A 20,590-nucleotide genomic window follows, 5' to 3' on the forward strand; every position below is an offset into this window, starting at 1 on the left:
AATAAAAAAAAAATATGTCTATCTCTCTCTTAAAATGACATAACTTTGTGTCATTTAAAATGACAAACACTTTTACCTATATGTTATTATCATTCTATTGTTTTTCCCATTAAATAGTAATTTGATTATAAATATTTTTTATATTATTGTAGGATTTTGGCATATTACATAAGAAAATAATGCTAATAGTTATATATTTCAAATATGGGTTTAATATTTCTCATGTAAATCGATGGTAAAGTTATCTCCTATATACATATTTGAGGGTACGCGGCCATATAAAAACGAGAAAGAAAGAAAAATTGACCCCACATTATTTTCGACAAAAACATTACCCCCTTTAAATATTGGGAAATATTTTTCTTATGTCGATGGAGATAGTTTATCTCATGTTAGTGGCACAAAATTATAGGAGGGACCCACAAATAATTGAAAAGAGAAAAAATAGATGTGGGACCCACCTTTATTGTGTGTGTAAGAAATTGGTTTATCTCATGTTGAATGAGATAAATATAACCCTTAAATATTATTGTGAGTCATGTGAGAAAAATAGAATATGGGTTTCATACATTTTTATGTGTGTAGGAGATAAAAATTATTTTGTATAACAAGAGAAACATTAATCTGTATTTCCAAAAAAAAAGAGAAACATTAATCTATTTTATAAATTATATTTATTTATTTTTAACTACGAAGCTTTATTTTTAAAAGAGCACTAAAGTGAACCAGATTGAATGATAAAAAAAAAAACCGGTTCTTTAGCGAGCCTAAAGTTGGGTCGGAATGGTTGTTGAGTTTGGGTGCCCTAGTTGACACAAACTAACATCACTAGCAGGGATACTTGGTTAAATGCCTAGCTGGGACTTTTGACCAATAAGCTTCTAGCTCTGACGTGAGTAAGCATGACGTGTCGCAGCCTGCATGCAGAATTCAAAATCTCAATACTATATAGGACCTGTTTGGATGAGGTTTTTTCAGTTAAAAATTATTTTTTTTCTCAAAAAAAAAGCACTTTTATTGTAAAGTGCATTTGGATGATTGCTTTTTAAAAGAGCAGAAGTCATAAAAAAGTCAAAAGTCTACTTTTTTCAGAAGTTAAAAATTTTAACTTCTAAAAAAAGCAAAAGTCAAGAGCCAATTTTTTTAAAAAAAAAATATTTTTTTTAAAAATCTAAATAGTTTTAACTTTTATAAAAAGCACTTTTAAAATAAGCAGGGCATAAAAGTAACTTTTTTTAAAAGTTAATCCAAACACACTTTTATGGGTTTTACTTCTACTTGCAAAGATGACATAAAATCAAGAGTAAATATCATTTTGGGTCCCTAACAAAAAACATGGTCCCCACTTTAGTCCCTTACAAAAATAAATTAGTCAGTTAGTCCCTAACAAATTCAAAATGGACCCATTTTAGTCCTTTTAAGGGACTAATATGGGTCTTTTTTGAATTTATAAGGGACCACGATTTCAACTAAATGGGTCCACTTTGAATTTATTAGGGACTAACTGACTAATTTATTTTTGTAAGGGACTAAAGTAGGGACCGTATTTTTTGTTAGGGACCAAAAATGGTATTTACTCTAAAATCAATTTCAAGTGACAACTAGGAGAGAAAGTGGACTGGGTTGGGCCAAGCTTTGCCCCGAAAAGTCCAAGCCTACGTCAAAAAATTTCAATTTGGTCTGCCCCAAGCGTAGTATGAGTCTAACTGTTAGCCTGGTTTGGCCCGTTTATAAAATTTATATCTTTTTTTTTTCTTCAAGGCATACTTACTCTGTTTTATTTTATTTAAAATAAATATTACAATATAGGTTGGCCTGTAGGCTTATAGGCCCGACCTTTTTATTAAACAGGCTTTTTTAAGACCCGAGTCCGGCCTATTATACAAAATATACTAGGTCAGATCTAGCCTGATGTAGGCCGAGCCGTAGGCCCCTGTAGGCCGGCCCGGCCCAGTTTCACCCCTAGTGACAACAACCTTGTTTAGCACGCAATATTGTGCACTTGTTCCAACAATTTTTTAGTTTCAAACATTTTTTTATCATATATGTTATTGTCATTCCATTATTTTTCCCATGAAATAGTAATTTGATTATAAATATTTTTATTTTATTGTAGGTTTTTGGCATATTAAATAAGAAAATAATGATAATAGTTTAATATTTTAAATATGAGTTTAATATTTTTCGTGTAAATCAATGATGAAATTATTTCTTGCATATACACTAAAATGGATAAGTTCATGTTAAAAGAAGAGAAAGAAAAAATAATAATCGACCCCACATATTAGAGATAACTTTATCTCCGACGAAAACATTAATTAATGATCCTTTTTTTAATATATTACAAGCAAAACTTTTCATATTTTTTCACCTTGAAATAAGATAAATTCTACCACACTTAAAGCTTCTCACCGAAAAAAAATATTTATTTTCAAAATTTTAATATTTACAAAGCATCATATTGTCATAAATGTTTTGTCTTAGCAACTTTTGTTTGTTTTGGAACTAGAATAGTGGTAGGAAGTGGTTATTCGCCTAAATAGGGGAGGTAGTTTATTGTATAGGCCAATCAAGAGGCCTAAATTTGGACTAGAGAGCTCAACAAATCTGTTTGTAGTGTTTATGCTCAAGCAACCGTGATAAAATGGTGGAGCAATGGGAAGGGGGGGTGTGTGCGTGCGCGGGCATGCGCGCAAAGGGCACAATCTCCACGAGTAAGGTGTTTATGGTAGTACAGAGAGTGAAAGTATAATGAAGAGGAAGCATGGAGGTCTCTTCTCTATGTGTGAACGAGATATACATAGGTAGGTGCCAGATCTAAAGGTATGTGAAATATGATACCATAATCGTTATGCCTCGTGACTCCCACCTTATGCGTGCAGGTATTGAATTATATAAGAGATGAGTAGAATTATTTCCCTCAAAGGGGTGTAGTGTAGTATCTCAATATAGTAGTAATCTAATATGCACTGGTATGAACCAAAGCTTTATAGAGAGTCATCGTAAGTGATATTTTAGTCATGGACTGAGAGAAAAGGCGAAATGTGTGAGGCATGGTAGATCTAAGGTAGTATTTTGACAAAGTAACAGCTCTGAAATCAATGTGCAGAAGGTGCCTCTTCAATGGCTAAAGATGAGTATAAATAAGTGGGGAAGATTCCTCAATGATAATGAGAGAGTGAGTCATAATTATTTTGCCCCGGTGGGTTTCATTGTGTGTAAGGCAAGCACACTATCCTGAAGCATGAAGTGTGAGCTATGTTATGCAAAAGAGTGAGATTCTCTCTAATAAGGGTCTAAAAGTGTTAATTTAGGGATGCAAGGGAGTGACCTCCTTATATAGGCCTTAATGGTCGACCCGTTGGACTGACCTAGTGTGATTGGTCAAGAACAGAAGCCTCTAACTTGCTAGTATGTAAAGTCAAATTGCCAAGATTTATGGAAGCTTCGTTCGACCGCCTGTTATGTGATGTGTATCTTGTAAAGATACTGCAGCCTATAGTCGATAGGTTTCCAGCTTGAAAGTGTGTTTTCATTCTGTCTTTCCATATTGACTTCAAAGAATGCAGTTTAGTCTGAGCTGTTTTACAAGAAATTAAAACTTAAGGTCTCATACCTAAGCTAATTCTTCATATGTGGTTGAAATGATCGTCTTCATAATTAACTATTTGCTAAATTAGGTTACGTGTTGTAAAGCATTGTTGTGCTCAGCTACTATGTGTTTGTTAATATGTAGGTCAATATGACAACTAAAGAGAATTTGATAAGGAAAAGAACATCATTTTGAATTTTTTATTATGTTGAGCATCTCGTCAGTGGGCTGGCGTGCCTGATCATATGTTCCATGCGAGGGGATTTTTTGGGCAATGTCCTTTCGTCTGCTATGATAATTGTTTTGGTGGTTGATTTTGGTCATGCGTCACCTTATGTATGTGGTGCACGTTTCTTAATTCTCGCTCTACATTAGGAAGTTTTGGTAGTTACAAGCTTTTCTGTTTAGAGTTAAATACTGAGAAAAAAGTCTTTTCTGCCCTTATATAAAATTCTAGGACAATCCTTCATCTTAGTCGTCGATTTGAATTAAACATAATCCGATCTATTAGTTCATATGCTTCAAGGATTTTGAGTGATATAATCTGAAAATCAAATCTCTTGAGTTTTTCATTGGTATAGAGATTTTCTATTAAAATTTCAAATTTGATTTTTTCATTTACATTGTGATATTTTCTGTTTAAATCAGATTTGTTGATTGCCATTGATTAGAGAATTAAATTTGTAATATCCAAGCTCCTTGGTGCATTAATTTTAGAGATTTTGATACATATGTCGTTGGTTTAATTTTTTGTATATGCCATAAAATTATGGAGCTTAGTTTGTTATTACTATGATATATTTGGTGTGATAGGAAACTGAATTTTTGGTTAATTTCACTTGTAACAGTTCTGAAATTTTTTGTATTGGTTGTTTAAAGTGAAGTGTGCGCGTGTGAAAATATGTCCTAGGTGTGTGGGTGCAACCGAGTGAGTTGGTGACCTTGTGCTTGGCTTGAGAGTTGTCTCAAGGCCTGGAGCCTCAAGAATCCATTAAGGAGAGTGAAGGTCTTATGTGAGAGGAGTTGGTGAACTCTGTAGGTTCGGATTGAGAGTTTTCTTAGAGCTTGGAGCAGTGTAGGCACTAGGAAGGTTTTTGGTATTTTGTTTGATTGCTTGTGTGACGCGTGTTTGTAAAACAGGTACACTTGTGATAAATAAAATATATGCGAATACTTCAGTCTGGACGTAGCACCCTATTTAGGCTTAGTGGGTGTGAACCAGGATATAATGTGTGTCTCTTCTCTCTCTGAATTAATTTTTGAATATTCTGTTTAGAGACTGATAGTTACATTGATTATGATTTGAAAGTGTTGTATGGTTCTGATATAATTGTTGTAGCACTTAAACTATTTTTTGGTATTTCTAAATTAATTGTTTTATATTTTGAGTAAGAAAGCTTGTTGCTGCGTTTGCTCTGTAAAATAAAAGGTCAAGTACATTTTCTATTAATATTATCATATTGAAATCATTTTGGGCATATAGTACCTAAGTTAAAATTAGTAAAATTGTTATAGCTGTGTGACTGTTATATGAATTGAACTTGCAAAATAAATTGATAATTGTCCATCTTGTTGTATTGGTGTGGTGATTGAACTTGTTAGTTCAACTTTTTCTAGACTTTACAGATTTAAGGATCTACTAAAAAAAATTTGAAAAAGTGTAGAACACCTATTCACCCCCCCTTCTAGGTGTTCTTCCACATCCTAGGTAAAGAAGACACTTGCCCAACACAACAATCACATGCAACTATACTATAACAGCGCTACGGTAGTATGAAGCATCTCAACAATAGTCATTGATACAGAGTGTTGCCAAATTGATGTTAGTTAAGTTTGAGGAAAGCTTTTTATTGCTCAAGGACGAGCAACATTCTGAGTTTGGAGTACGGTAACTCTCGCGTGGAGAGTTATTTTTAGGTTTATATTTGATGATTTGGTGCCATATATTATGCATAATTCCCTCAGATTCATATGATATTTGCATTAGCCTTGTTTCTTTACGTTTTGAATGAGAAATATGCCAAGTGTTGATATTTTATGTTATTTCAAGTGCTAGAGCTATTCATTGTCTTCGAAGTTTTTATTGCAAATCAGAGCCATAGCGAAGCTGTAGCAATCGAGCTTAATTGAAATGATGCATTTAGGACAGGATAAACAACTAACATTTGAAATTCAAATTCAAATGAAGAGATAAGATAGTTACAACATTGGATAAGGATTGGAAAGCTGTGAAAATTGAATGATAAGATCTAAAGCTTATCAATCCCTACAATCAGCAACAAAGAGGATAAATCTAATCTTAAAGACAAATCCTAATCCTCTTTGGAAGCTACTTTTTAGGAAATTTGAATTAAAGAGTTAATTGGGACCCAAGTCAGAGTTTTCTATATAAAGAGAAGCCTACATACATCTAAGGCAGGCGTTCAAGGCTAACAACACTTAGAAGAATTTGAGGCTTCGTTGAGAGATATCCAACAGGTCAAGGGGTGAAGCTAGGGTCCATTAGAGACATCATTGGATCCCGTTGATCTTTGCACCACTCCATATGTAACACCCTAATTTAAAAACCATATTGTTAACTTACAAATGGTACTAAAAACGCAAAATAATTAAATTCTGAAGCGGAAGACTTAAAACCAAATTATCAGAACAGATCTTAGTAACTACATGACTTAGCTTTTTCCCTTTAATTTTTGTTATTGTCATCTGTACAGTCCAATACTTGTACAAACTCTTTTACTTGATTTCCAAATAACTGTCTTGAATAGTCAATATACCATCCAAATATAATATCATGTACCATTCCGAATAGTGTCTTATGGACAACATAACAGCTGTAAATTGGACTAATCTAGGGATTTCTATCTTATCCTGTCTTGAAATACAAAAAAGTCCAACCAATGTACTTGTCCTTATTATGACTTCTTGCCATTATAGATATTAACTGCTTGACTTGACAACATACACACATACACACAATCCTGTCATAGATACATAACTATACATCGGCTATTAAATGCCTTTCAAAATGATTGTCAACTGTATACATGCATGATCATATACTTCATGCACTAACCAAACATACCTATACAACCATCCAAATAACTAAATGTCCACTCATGTTAAGTCATATATCCTCACAACACTGGTCCCTTACCCTTTGAAGGCTCTCCTGCTACTGATGTACCTATAATTTAAATTACAGCCCCACGATGGGATGAGAAATGAATCCCAATAAACTCTAAGTTTATGGAGCACACCCATGAGTTCATTTTCTGCATGAAAGTCAGATAAAAAATGTACATAACAACATGTAAACTTATAATTACCAAACAACATGAAAATCTTGTAATTCATCACACAAACAACTTGTAATATTGTAAACTTGTAACTTGTAAAACAAATTTGTAAACTTGTAACTTGGATACTTCTGAGGCTTGATCCCTCATGTGGATAGTGCCAACTACTAATTGTTCTATGACCATGAACCTTGAGACAAAATGTAAGAGCCCGTTATGTACCGGTATTATTAACAATGATTATGATATTAAATCACAGCATTTCATTGATAAAAATGCGAGTAAATTTTTTCCTTTTCATTACGCGAGCATTTAAAACAATAATAAAACGTAAAGAGTAAAAGCTGTGATGATAACTGAAAACTAAATGCGGAATAATTAAAACAATTGCCTAACTATCATATAATACTTCTCTCAAGTCACTAAGGAGTTCCCATAAACCCACTAAGCATAAATCTAACTTTTACGGTTTTTACATATCTGAACATGGTTCAGTATTCTGGATTTTACGATAGATCTGTATACTATGAACCTCCCATCTTTTAGTATATTATTATAGACTTATTTATCTTTCCAACAAGCTATCGCACGCTCCATAAAGTTTTTGTTTGCTCCAGTTATCGCCGTTTGAAGTTGGACAAGCAAAATTGCCAGTCAACCTCAAATAGGGCTCCAAACAACCTCTACTCTTTCAACGATTCTGGACAAACTATTCTATTAATTGCTCTCAAATTTTTATACAGTAAACTAGACACCTCAAAATTCAATTTGACATATCATGGGCCTAATTTGACCAAGAATTAAGGGAGAAATAAATTCCCTAATTCAGTAACCTAACAGCCCCAAGTGCAGGCCATTCTGGACAGTCCATATTCAAACACCTCTACAGGTCATCATACAACTCCAATGGCTATCAAATTCTAATAAAACATAGTTGACATCTCAAGCTTCAAAATGGTGTATGGTACGTCCCTATTAGACTTTTGTGGAGGGAGATATGCTTTCCCAAATTTCACCCAAAATCTTCCATTTTCTAAAAAATTCGACGGCATCTCCTTTGTTTTTTCAATCTATCCCACTTTATCAAAAGTGTGTTAACTATCATCAATGGTACCTAATATTTAAGGGTGGCACTCAAGGACCAGCAATGCCTTGTTGCTCTTACAATCCACAATAATTTATTTCAATTTGGTCACTTTACATTTCATTTCTAACATTTTAAAACTTAAACCATTTCAATCACTTTGATCCAATTGCATGCATTCTTTAAACATACACTTATTCATAACCTAAAATAGACATATTGCCCTTTCATCATATAGCATGCTTCAATATTACACAAGGTCCAATATTACAATTACAAGCCTCCAATTACAACATAATACAATAAGTCATTCAATTACAACATAATGAAAATAACCTCAACATAAAGCATAACAAATATACAACTAGACTTAGACAAAAAGATGGCATGAACAAATATGACAATATGCATAAACCTAAATCCATATATAATGTTCATGCCCTAAGTCTAGCCTAGGCCAAGTGCCCTCAAAATGCAAAACAAGCTCTATGTCCATATGCTCATCCTATTGGCCTCTTGCCCATAGCTCATGTCCCAATGCTACTACCTGAAATAAAGTCCCTAAAACGGGGTGAGATATACGAATATATCTCAGTAACTCAGAGGTTTTAAAGATTACTCCACTCAATAGCTCACTCAGATGTAAATCAATTACATATTATAACAACCAAAAAGGGATAAAGTAAGAGATTTAGTGAAGTAGGGATGCGTAGGGAGTAAAAATACGATGAAGCTGGAATGGTCAATGCCAAAGCCACGCAACATCCGGCCTATTGGCCTCGGCATATAGCCCACGGGTTCTCATCCAAGGAAGTGTTTCCAGAACATCAACCAAGGCACCCTCCATCCATATACACCTGAGACATTCCTAGAGTGCTCCTCAACATATGACACCCTATGACCCCAGGTCAACTGAAACTCCCTCACGGAGACCTATCCAGTGGAAGTCTGTAACGCTCGAAGGCAACAGTCAAATGGCCAGAGACACAGTACATCCTATGTACCACTATACACACATAAATGCATGAGCGTGTTATAATACATTATTAACATCCACCTCCAACCACTATCCCCAAGAAGCATGGTGGACCACACACGGGGACTAAACCCCAGTACCAAGGGATTACCTGTTGAAAGTTCCCTTTCTTGGTAGCTCCAATTCAATATACCATCGAGCTTGGTCCAACAAGAAATGCCTACTCATAGGTCATTTCCATTTCAATACAACCACATGATTATTCAAATATTCATGCATCATTACATAACCACTTACTATAATCCTTTTGGTCATGGACCAAAGGCAACCCACCAAGCTCAAAGCTCCAAGTTTACGTCCGTGAGAGGAAACCTACAATGATCGCACAAGGATCATCAATACAAGGTGCAACCAAATAAAATTACAAAGCACCAAAGATCCTACCCACACAAGCATAGGTTCAGCCAAATGACCTTAGATGCTAAGTCATGTTCTAAATTTTATTACAAAGTCCCAATGGCTTCCTAAGCTCACCATAACACCAATTCAAACCCTTAACTTAATTCAATACCATCACAACACCATTTTCCTTAAATCACCCTATTTTGGCCGAATTGAACATACACATCCATCCAATCATTTTCTTTCCAATTCAACTACATCATATCCACACATATCCTAATTAAACTTAACTCCAAGCCTCAAAATACCAATTGCATCAATTTTACATCATCCAACCTTATATTCCCTCCAATGGCCAAAATCTACTTGGGTGCATACTCAAGGGTTTTCAATTCATTTCAACACTTCCACATATCCTACAATCCTCTAATTAACTCATACAAATACTCCACAACTCAATTACACAATACTACAAAATGTCAATTTCATAAAGTCTTGAAATTCCATCACAAATTTTCCTAAGTTACCAATATTTTCACCAATAATTATGAGTTCAATCATTATAAAACATTATTCTAAACCACTTTTATCTAATACACATTTTCAATTTAAGCTCTCTAACTATATCAATCCATGCACAATAACTTTAGGTTTTCAAAATCAAATCTAATGAATCAACCAATGAAATGTGTTGAAACTTACCCACAAGCAAGGCCTAGGACTCCTCCAAGTGATATATAAGCAATGACTTGATGAACAATCCAAGAACTTCAAAACTCCACAAAGATGGAAAAACTCCTAAATCGAAAGCTTACATGACCAAAAGCTTTCCTTGAAAAGTAACTTGAAATACTAATAGCCTGTACTTGTAACTTGATCTTCTAATGTCAAATACCTTGATTGCACACTAGAAGAGTCATGAATAAAAACATCATTAACCACGCTATACATGTTACTTGTGATTGAAGAAATCAACATATTTATATGTCAATTTCAAAACTAACTTAATGTTAGCTCACATGATTATTCCAACATTTAATCTTTACCAATTCATGCCATTCAAACAAGTCTTTAACCTTTAAACCTTGTTTCTACAAGTTCTTGTAAAATAGGACCTACACTTGAATCAGTGGCAGAGCCAGCAAGGCATTTAAGCCAGTGCCAAAAAATTCAGCTGGTGTCACGGTTATACAGCTACGACCAAAACGTGGCTAATTTTCAAAAAACTTGAAACATGATTTGCTATGTTTCAAGCGTAGCTAAATAAACGCGGCTAAATTAACCAGTGCCAAGGTACCTGCTGGCACCAACGTGGCTCCGCCACTGACTTGAATACTAAGTCAACTGGGTTTTTAAATCTAAAACCTACTTGAACATGCTTGATTACACTTAATACTTGACACTAAGCATTTGCTTGTAATTAAATAACATCCTAAGTCATTTTCTTCAATATGGCCGAAGCCTATATATGTATATTCACCAAGTATTCTTGCTCTCTTGCATCATCAAAATACCTTAATCAAATTGAATTCATCTAAGGTTTTATGACCCCTTTACTTGACATGAAATTCAATTTATAACCACTTGAAACTATACATAACCAAATGAGGTTTCACACATTTAACTTGTTCTATTATTATCCAACCATAAAATTATCAAACCCTAATCATGACTTCTCATCAACATGACATGAAAACAACTTCCTAGACAATTAATCAAAGCATGGCCGAAATCCTAACATAGATTTCCAGCTTTGACAGTCTTCACCAATTAATTCACGAAAATTTCATTACAAATCTGATTGATATGAATTTCTGATATGTTATAGTACACACACATACCTTTAATTTTCCATAAACCACACTTAATTTGGAGTTCTATAACTCCATATATGAATTTTATAAAACAGAGGCAGATTTGATACCTAAACAAGGTTTATGAATCTTTTACAACTTCTAATGATTCAAATCGACTCAATCAACTCCATGAACATCAAATACCATGGATACACATAAAATATATCATATTCACGCGATATAACATATCCATGTTCAACCATATTCAAGAGAAAACTCTAAAATCATAACTTGAAAACTAACTGTTTAAACTTGAATTTTCTGACACCAATGAACTCCAACCCATCTAGAGATCATTCTCCAAGCTTCAAACTATGAAAACACTCAACTTTTCCTCCATAAACAGTGCTCTGGATGCAGCCTTGAAGGAGAGAAAACAAGAGATTGAGAGCTTCTTAGGAGAAATAAAGCTTAGGGTTTTGTTCCTTAAGCTTCAATGGTCATTTTTCATGAAAGGTGTCTAGGGTTTTAAGGCTCGGAAGATGAAGTTCTAAACTAACCTAGATTCTCCTATGGAGTTTACTAAGGGGCTTTTTTGAGTGCAGAATTTTGTGGTCTTAAGCAAGAAGAAAAAGATGACAAGTTTGTCTTGTAATGACTAAGTTACTTGTATAATAAAAAACTAGCTACTTTTGTTGACTTTTTCTTTTCTTCTAACCAATTACATTAACTAACTTGTTAATTACTCCTTCTCACTTCTTCTAGGTCGGCCAAGGAACATAAATAAGGAGGGATGACCGACTTTGCTTCATGAAAATATCTAAGTAACTTAACAATTAAGCTTAGTTTGTTACGTAGTCATCACTTTGACATATATGGCTTTTTATTGGTTGTTTTTATTACAACTTTAACCTAATTTTAATAATTGATCTAACCATAATTAGACTAATTTAAGAGCACTTTAAATCCATAAAATTTTCTATAGAATTTACTTACATCATCTAATTAAAGTTCAGACCAAGTTTTACTTATTTGCAAAATAGTCTCTAAACTTATACATATTTAAACTTTGGCCCCTAAACTTTTCCAATATTTCAATTAGGGTCCTAATAGACTTGCTTGGCATGAATTTTATCCTTGTATATCTTATCATCTTGAATTCTTGATCAATTAATCATTATTTGACATAACTTGTCACCATTTCCTTGAACGTACACTACTTGATTCCTTGTAAACTTGATTTAATCTTTTGAAGACTTGCTTGACTTCCGTATTTAACCTAACTTGATATTGAGGGTTGTTATACCAGAAGACTTAGAGATGGTTGATGGTGGTTGCTCAAGGAGTTGCTGAGATGACAGAGCTACAACAAAGCTTCAATTTACTTTATCTTAGTTCCATGGAGTCTTTTTCTTCATTTGTTGTTTCTTTTATGTCAAGTATGAGCTAAATTGTTGAGTGATAGAGAACCTGTATTATGATGTAAAATATGTTTGCCTAAACTATGCTATGTTATTCTTCTTTAGTAGTTTAATAAAGTACTTAATTTTTAATCTTATTAACTTACTGACAAGGAGTTGCATGTGTTATAGGGTTTGAGCTATAGACATATAGGTGAACTCAGACCCTTATTAAATAGTGTGGATTAACTAAGTTAAAATAATTTAGTTAAGTTATGGGTAAAGACATCATCAACACCACATAACCTAAGGAAACTTGAACTTAATGAATTCAGTAATTAGTTGTTACGAAGAGAAGGAGTGGAGCTCTAAGCTGGGCAAAGGACTTTGTTGTTAATATTCATTAGGGACATAATTGATAGAGATAATACAATTGTATAGGAGTAGTTACAGTGAGTGTATTAGAAAAGGAATAGAAGGGTAATGGACTGATATAGGTTACTGATATAGTCATTGTATTACTGATATACTCATTGTAAATTGCACACGTAACGTGGCAATGAGTTACTACATTTCATTACTTGCTGTCATGGTAATAAAAGGACAGCTGTTGTAACTGATACCATTCATTCAGAAAAATAAAACAGAATTGTTCTCTTATTCCTTATTTCGTTCCTCTTCATCTGATTTAGGGTACAAACCCTTATCATTGGTGCTTTCATCCAGTAACTTCTGAAGATCGAAGATGCAAATCCAAGAGTTAGCTGAAGTATTGGGTTCCTTTCAAGCAAGGGTAGATCATAGTTTGGAGGAGATTCAACAACGCTTCGGTGACCATCAAACCCAGCTCACGAGGATCAACGTTCAACTCCAACAGATCCATGCAGCGGTGGTGGGAGCGGAGAATCGAGGTGGGGAGAATGTTCCACCGAGAGTCAACAATGAATCTTTAGGATTGAACCACCTCAGATATGATCCTAACGACTCCAGAAAAGTGATGAAATCAGTGAAAATGGATTTGCCCTCTATCGACGGCAAGGATCCAACCAGTTGGATTTTTCGGGCGGAGTTGTATTTTGGTTTACAGCAGATACCTGAATCCCTCAAGGTTCAGTTGGCAGGCATGAAAATGGAGGGCATGGCAGGTCCGTGGTTCCAATGGCTATTTAGCGGAGGAACAATCCAATCTTGGGAGGAACTTAAACATGCGGTGAAACAACGTTTTGGGGGTACAGCCTACACGAATTTAAGGGGTGTCTTATCCAAGTTGACTCAGGAAGGAGCCATCACTTAGTACATTCGGAATTTTGAGGCACTGATTAACCAGGTGACTGATTTTTCAGATGAAGTGTTGATGTGTTTTTTTGTTTCTGGATTACAACCTGAATTCAGAAGAGCTATACAATTACATAGGCCTACAATACTGCATCAGGCTATGCAATTAGCCATTACCTACGAAGCTCATTTTACAGAGTTACGTTCATCTCTTACCCCCTCTACCAGGAGGTTTTTTCCCAAGCCAATTTCGGTTGTGGAACATAATCCACCAACTGAAGTAGTGCAACCAGTGAAGCCATTTCTACCAGCATTACCTTCGAATGTACCAATCAAAAAATTCTCCAATGAGTACTTATAGAAACGTAGGGAGGCAGGACTTTGTTATACGTGTGATGAGAAGTGGACATCCAAGCATGGATGCAAGGCTAAGTTGCTGATGATGGTAGGTGAGTTGGATAATGACGAAGAAGATTTAGACGAGTAGATAGTATGGAAACCTGAGCAAGGGCCACAAGAATGTCATGATGCAACTCTTCATTCTCTTGAGTGAGATCAAAATCTCAGAGCTTTACAATTCACGGTTTCAATGGGAGAAAGGTTAGTTTCAATTTTAATTGATTCGGGTAGCTCTCATAATTTCGTACAAAAAGATTTAGCAGAGCAGATGGGAATTTCTTACCTGTGAAAGAAAATGTCCTGCTATGGTATTGAATATTCAAGGATGTGAATTTATGATTGATTTGTGGGTAATTGAATTGAAGAGTTTGGGAGTCATTCTGGGCATAATGTAGTTAAGTTCTTTGGGAAGGGTAATTCACGATTACAGTGAGATGTCAATGGAGTTTAATTGGAATGGAAAAAGGGTCTTACTGTGTGGCAAAGTAAGTAAGGAGGTGATATTACAACCTATGGGTAAATCTATGTCCTTGGCTGTGGAGGATGCAACATTGGTTGAGTCAAAGACACTGTTTCCTGATTTAGCAGCTCTGAAGGGAAAAATTCCTTTAGAAGTGTGGAATATTTTGGTAAACCATCAAGCAGTTTTACAGTTACCACAGGGCCTACCTCCTCGAAGAGATTGTGATCATGTCATCCACTTAATTTCAGGCTCTAATCCCGTGAATGTGAAGCCATACAGATATGGTCGCAACCAGAAAACAGAGATTGAAAAGCAAGTGGCTGAGTTATTACAATCTGGCTTAATTAAAACAAGTCATAGCCCATTTTCCTCACCTGTTTTGTTAGTCAAAAAACAGGATAATTCTTGGAGGATGTGCATAGACTACAGGGCTTTAAATGCTATCACTGTTAAGGATCGTTTTTCAACTTTAACTCATCGCAATGAGTTATTGAGTCAGCTTAAGAATCATTTGCAAGGAGCCCAAAATAGAATGAGGGTGCAAGCAGATAAACACAAGAAGGACATCTCTTTTGTTGTGGGAGATTTAGTCCTTATGAAGCTTCAGCCCTACAGGCAGATTTCGATTGCAAAGAGGTATTTTGGCCCCTTCCATGTTAGCAGAATTTTGAGTCCAGTGGCTTACCAATTGCAGCTGCCAAATGAGAGTAAAATTCATTCATATTTTCATGTATCAGTTCTGAAACCGTTTAAGGGTAATCATCATGATTTGGTTCCTACCTTACCTGTTTTAAATCATGGTAATTTTCCTGTTCAAGAGCCAGTGGCTGTTCTCATGTCTCGAAAAAGTGCAGGCAAGGATTCATTTGGTACTCAATGGTTGATGCAGTGGTCTCATTCCCTACCAGAGGATGCCACTTGGGAGAATGAGGCTGACCTTAAACTGTATTACCCTCACTTGAACCTTGAGGACAAGGTTGCTTTGCAAGATGGGGGCAATGTTACGAAGAGAAGGAATGAAGCTCCAAGCTGGGCAAAGGACTTTGTTGTTAATATTCATTAGGGACATAATTGATAGAGATAATACAATTGTATAGGAGTAGTTATAGTGAGTGTATTAGAAAAGGAATAGAAGGCTAATGGACTGATATAAGTTACTGATATAGTCATTGTATTACTGATATAATCATTGTAAATTGCACACGTGACGTGGCAATGAGTTACTACATTTCATTACTTGCTGTCATGGTAATAAAAGTACAGCTGTTGTAACTGATACCATTCATTCAGAAAAATAAAACAGAATTGTTTTCTTGTTCCTTATTTCGTTCCTCTTCCTCTGATTTAGGGTACAAACCCTTATGATTAGTTGAACCATATATATATATATATATATAGATATATATATATATATATGTATATATATATATTGGAATTAGTTATTTGGTATACATGTGTAGAATGTGACAACCTCCACATACAATTGTGTTCTGGTTACTAATGGAGGATAACTATAACATTGTTATTGCGTTATGGTGAAGTTACAATATTGGGAAAACTAATCCCAATTTATCTTTTGATACTCGAAACTTAATCTTTTTAGTGTGTTCTCATACTAAATCAATAGTCTTATTAGCCATTAGTTTAGTTAATTTAGATCTTAGTTTAGTCCTTATTCATTATTTCACTATCATTGCTTCACTTAGAGCTGTAACTTTATATAATCTCTGTGAGAACGATATCTAAACTCACACATCCTATATTACTTGTTGACACGTGCACATGCATATTTGTGTGATTATTATTATTTGATTGCGAAATTGCAGAACATTTTTATGTCCATTGTTAGTTGCTCAATCTCTACTTCATCTTAAGTTGTTGACTTTTCTTAACCATCACTTGTAGTTTTTTTCTTGCTCCAAAATTTCTTGATACTTGCATATAAAAACCAACTATATACACATTTCTATATCAAAATAGTGTGCATCATTAAAATATGCAATTTTCACTAATAATCGAAATAGTGATAATAATCAAAACACATTCTTGTCTTATTTTATAAGAGAAGTTACCCATTAAATCTTGACATTCTTCTTTTCCTTTGTTAGCCGTGAAATAAGAGCTTTTGCCTACAACAAACCAGCTATAATCAAAATAAAAGGACAACATTTGAGGAGAGAGTTATTTTAATGAAGACATGTGCCTAACCTATATTCATTGTTGGAACTTAAAATGCTGGTCAAATGATGTTTCTTGGAAAGAGCGAAAAATAATAATTTTGCTTTATATATATATATATATATAGGCTACAATATGAGATAAAATTATCTACTGAAACCCCAAAACGAAATAGTTTTGGGGTTTGAGAAAAAAAAATACAAGATGTTTTTGTAAAATTCATGATTTAAAAGGAGAGTAAAATTTTTAAAATACCCTTTATTTTTTTCTTAAACCCTAAAACAACGTCATTTTGGGGTTGCTGACGGTTGAGTGTTTATTGCATTTGGGATTTAGGAATTCGGTGGTTTGGGGTTTAGTATATTTAAGGAATTAGTGTTCTTATATGTTGGTTTGGTTAAATCAACTTAGATTTGTTGAAAAAGATGTCATCGCGTAGACCATATTGTGAACAAAAAATGACATAATTTAATCTTTTGAAGACAAAATTGATGTCACAAATCTTTTGACAACCATTTCAATGGTTTGTGAATTTTTATAGGACCAATTTAGACATTTACGTATAAAACTTGAGTTGGTGTCATTAATTGTTGTTAATATTGGGGCTGTAGCGCATGACTCAAGTCTATTTCAATTGCTGCGCTATTTTGTTAATATAAATGTGCGAGTAGCAGTAAAAAACAAAAGGAGATGAGTGCCGTAGATTTTTGTGAGATAAACCAAAAAGAAAGATTAAGGGAGTGTTTCTGACATCTAGTAGGCAATCCACATCGATGTAATGAAAGTGATGGACCCACGATAATGACAAAACGCCCCGAATAATCTATCCGTTTTACTCCATATCCAACGATCACTTTATAATTTGGAGCTCTCTAGAGTGATCGATCAAATTTCCAATTCAGGTATATTTTTAGGTGACTTCCTTCCTTTTATTTATCTTGATTTCCGTCATTTTGATGATATTTTGGGATTTCTCTTAGGGGGCGTTTGGTTGAGGAGAAATTTTTTGAATACTAGGGAAATGTAATTGATAGGGAAATGGTTAGAAAGTGAGTTAGGTAGGAAAATGTAAAAAAATTTGTTTGGTTGGAAAAAATTTTACCAGGAAAATTAAGTGAATTTATAATGTCTATGTTTGGATGTAAGTAAAATATAGATGGGAAAGAAGGTTGGAAGTTACGAAAATAACCCTGTCTTCAAATTTTGCCTTTTCATTTTATGATGCTGGTTTGCTTGCATATATGAACTAATTATGTTTCTTATTCAGGCAAAGAAGGCTATGGACAGAGTCTATGATTCAATAACACCAGATAACATAATCTCATGAAACTAGCTATGATTGCTTTACCGCTACACTTTCCCAACAAATATTTGGAAACAACATGACACGTTTTGTTGCTGTATTATCTTAAATTTGGTTGATACTTACCATACTCATCTTGAAATTATAAAGGAACGAAGAGATGACTTTTTTGCAATAACCCAGCCATATGAGGCTTCTGATTTTTTTGTTTTTTATCTGTCATTTTAGGATGCAAGGATTGACAATGGTGAGGGTTTGCTGCCATGATTAACAAAGGCTAGCAATCTGGATTTGGGTCAACACTTTAAGCATGTGATTGTGGTCATGGTCAGAAACATGCAAAAGGAAAAACACAATCTTTGTGTTGGAAAAAACCCAGAAACACAAAATCATAAATTTTTTTTTTCCACCGAGTTACCTCCCACAGTGATGATTTCGTTTGGGTTTCAGACCAGAAAAAGGAACATGGTGAAGACTATTTTCCACATCGGAGTACCCAACATGTTTCCCTCTGCGTCTCTGCAAGTCTATGGTTAATGGAAAGTGACAAGTAACACAACTCACAAGAGGTACAACAATCTCACTTTCGCTCGCTTGATGAGGGTATCGTGGTCATCGCACGCTTTCACTATGTCAGCAAATAGCTAGATAAGTCAAAATACCACACATGAAGTGGGATTATTTGGCTGGGTTTTTCATTTCAGATAGACATGCAAACGGGAGAACTAGGGAAGTGATTTACATAGCCAACTTTGAAAGGTGTCCAACCAAACATGGTTGACCAACAATCCCACTTCCAATTTACCCATCTTTCTCCACAAAATCCACCAACCAAATGCCCCCTTATGCTGTCTAAAGAAAAAATACAAAGTATTATGTGCCCAATATTATGTTTGGTGATAATGAAAGATTTGAGTAGATTTTGATAAAAGTCTTGTGATTTTACCCATTGGTTCTTATTATTCTTGATATGTTTTTGTGTTGATTAATATATTTTTGCATAGGAATAATCAGGTGATAGTTAAAGTGATATTTACGAGCATTAATGATGATTGACCTTTTTGATGTGAAAGTAATTTTTTTTATTCTTAATGAGTTCGCTTTTTCATTTGTGATTTTGTTTTATCTCTTTTGTAATAAAGAATGATTCAGTTAATAAAATATGAATATATAAATAAAGTGAAAAATATTTATCCTTTTAAAGAATGATCCTTTTAATCAAAAGTAGTGTTTTTTATTTAAATTTTAAATTTTAAAAAAATCTCTCACTCTCTCTCCCATGATTTTCATTGTCTATTTTTTTTTCTAATTTAAAATGATATAACTTTATATTTTTTAAAATGACAAACATTAATCTCATAAATGAAATTATCATTATTAATTATTCTGAACCTTTAAGCAATACTTCAAGCAAAGTACAAAGTCAATTCAAGTTCTATGTTTTTTTAGAGAAAAGTGTTTGTCATTTTAAATGACATTACACTCTGTTCTTTTAAGAGAGAGACAAACACAGAAAATAATTTATTTAAATTTTAAATTAAAAAAAATCACACACTTTCTCTCTCCCATGATTTCCATTTTCTTGTATATGTCTCTCTCCTAAAATGACATAACTTATATCATTTAAAATGACTAACACTAAACCCTTTTTTTTAATAGAAAGAGGTCATTTATATACTTTATAATTGTATTATTTTTTGAATGATACACATAAATGTGAATACTAAAGAATATGCTGGCTTGTGGGGTGGAGATCATAAATCTGTAAATGAAATAAAGGAAGGGTCAAATGTGGAGTTCAATTGAAATAAAGAACGCATTGTTTGAGGTAAAATCTTATCTATAGATTCAATTTCCTTATAAATGAATAGGCCAAAATGAACGAACTTTTATTGGAAAATAAATGAACTTTTAATGCATTCAACCTTTTCACCAATATTTTTCTTTCCTCATTAATTAATTGTCCTTTTAGAATTCATTAAGGCAAAATCTTTCATATAATGATATTTAATTATGATATTTTTAGGCATTTACTTATTTGGAAGGTTATATTTACAATTTTTTTTATAAACTCTTATAAATTACACTGAGTATGACCGGTCATACTTCAATCAATAGTATATGACCGGTTATACTTAGTGTAATTTGTAAAAAAAAATTTTGTAAACATATCCTTCCCCTTTACTTATTAAAGATTAAAATCATTGGACTTTACTCAATAATAAAAAATTCCATCCTCAAGCAAACATCCACTTCATTACAAATAAAAAATAAATAAAATAATTTCACTCTACTTTGATAAGTCCTTAAGTAACAACAAAACCACTTGTAACCACTTGTTCGTGGTTTATCCAATCTATGTGTGGGGACGAGGATATCTTTAAATTTTAATTTTTTATTGATAATAATAATAATAATAATTT

This window comes from Gastrolobium bilobum, unplaced genomic scaffold, assembly GCF_033153095.1.
Source record: "Gastrolobium bilobum isolate Gb01-03AN ecotype WA unplaced genomic scaffold, APGP_CSIRO_Gbil_v1 utg897, whole genome shotgun sequence".
In the NCBI taxonomy this organism is placed as follows: domain Eukaryota; kingdom Viridiplantae; phylum Streptophyta; class Magnoliopsida; order Fabales; family Fabaceae; genus Gastrolobium; species Gastrolobium bilobum.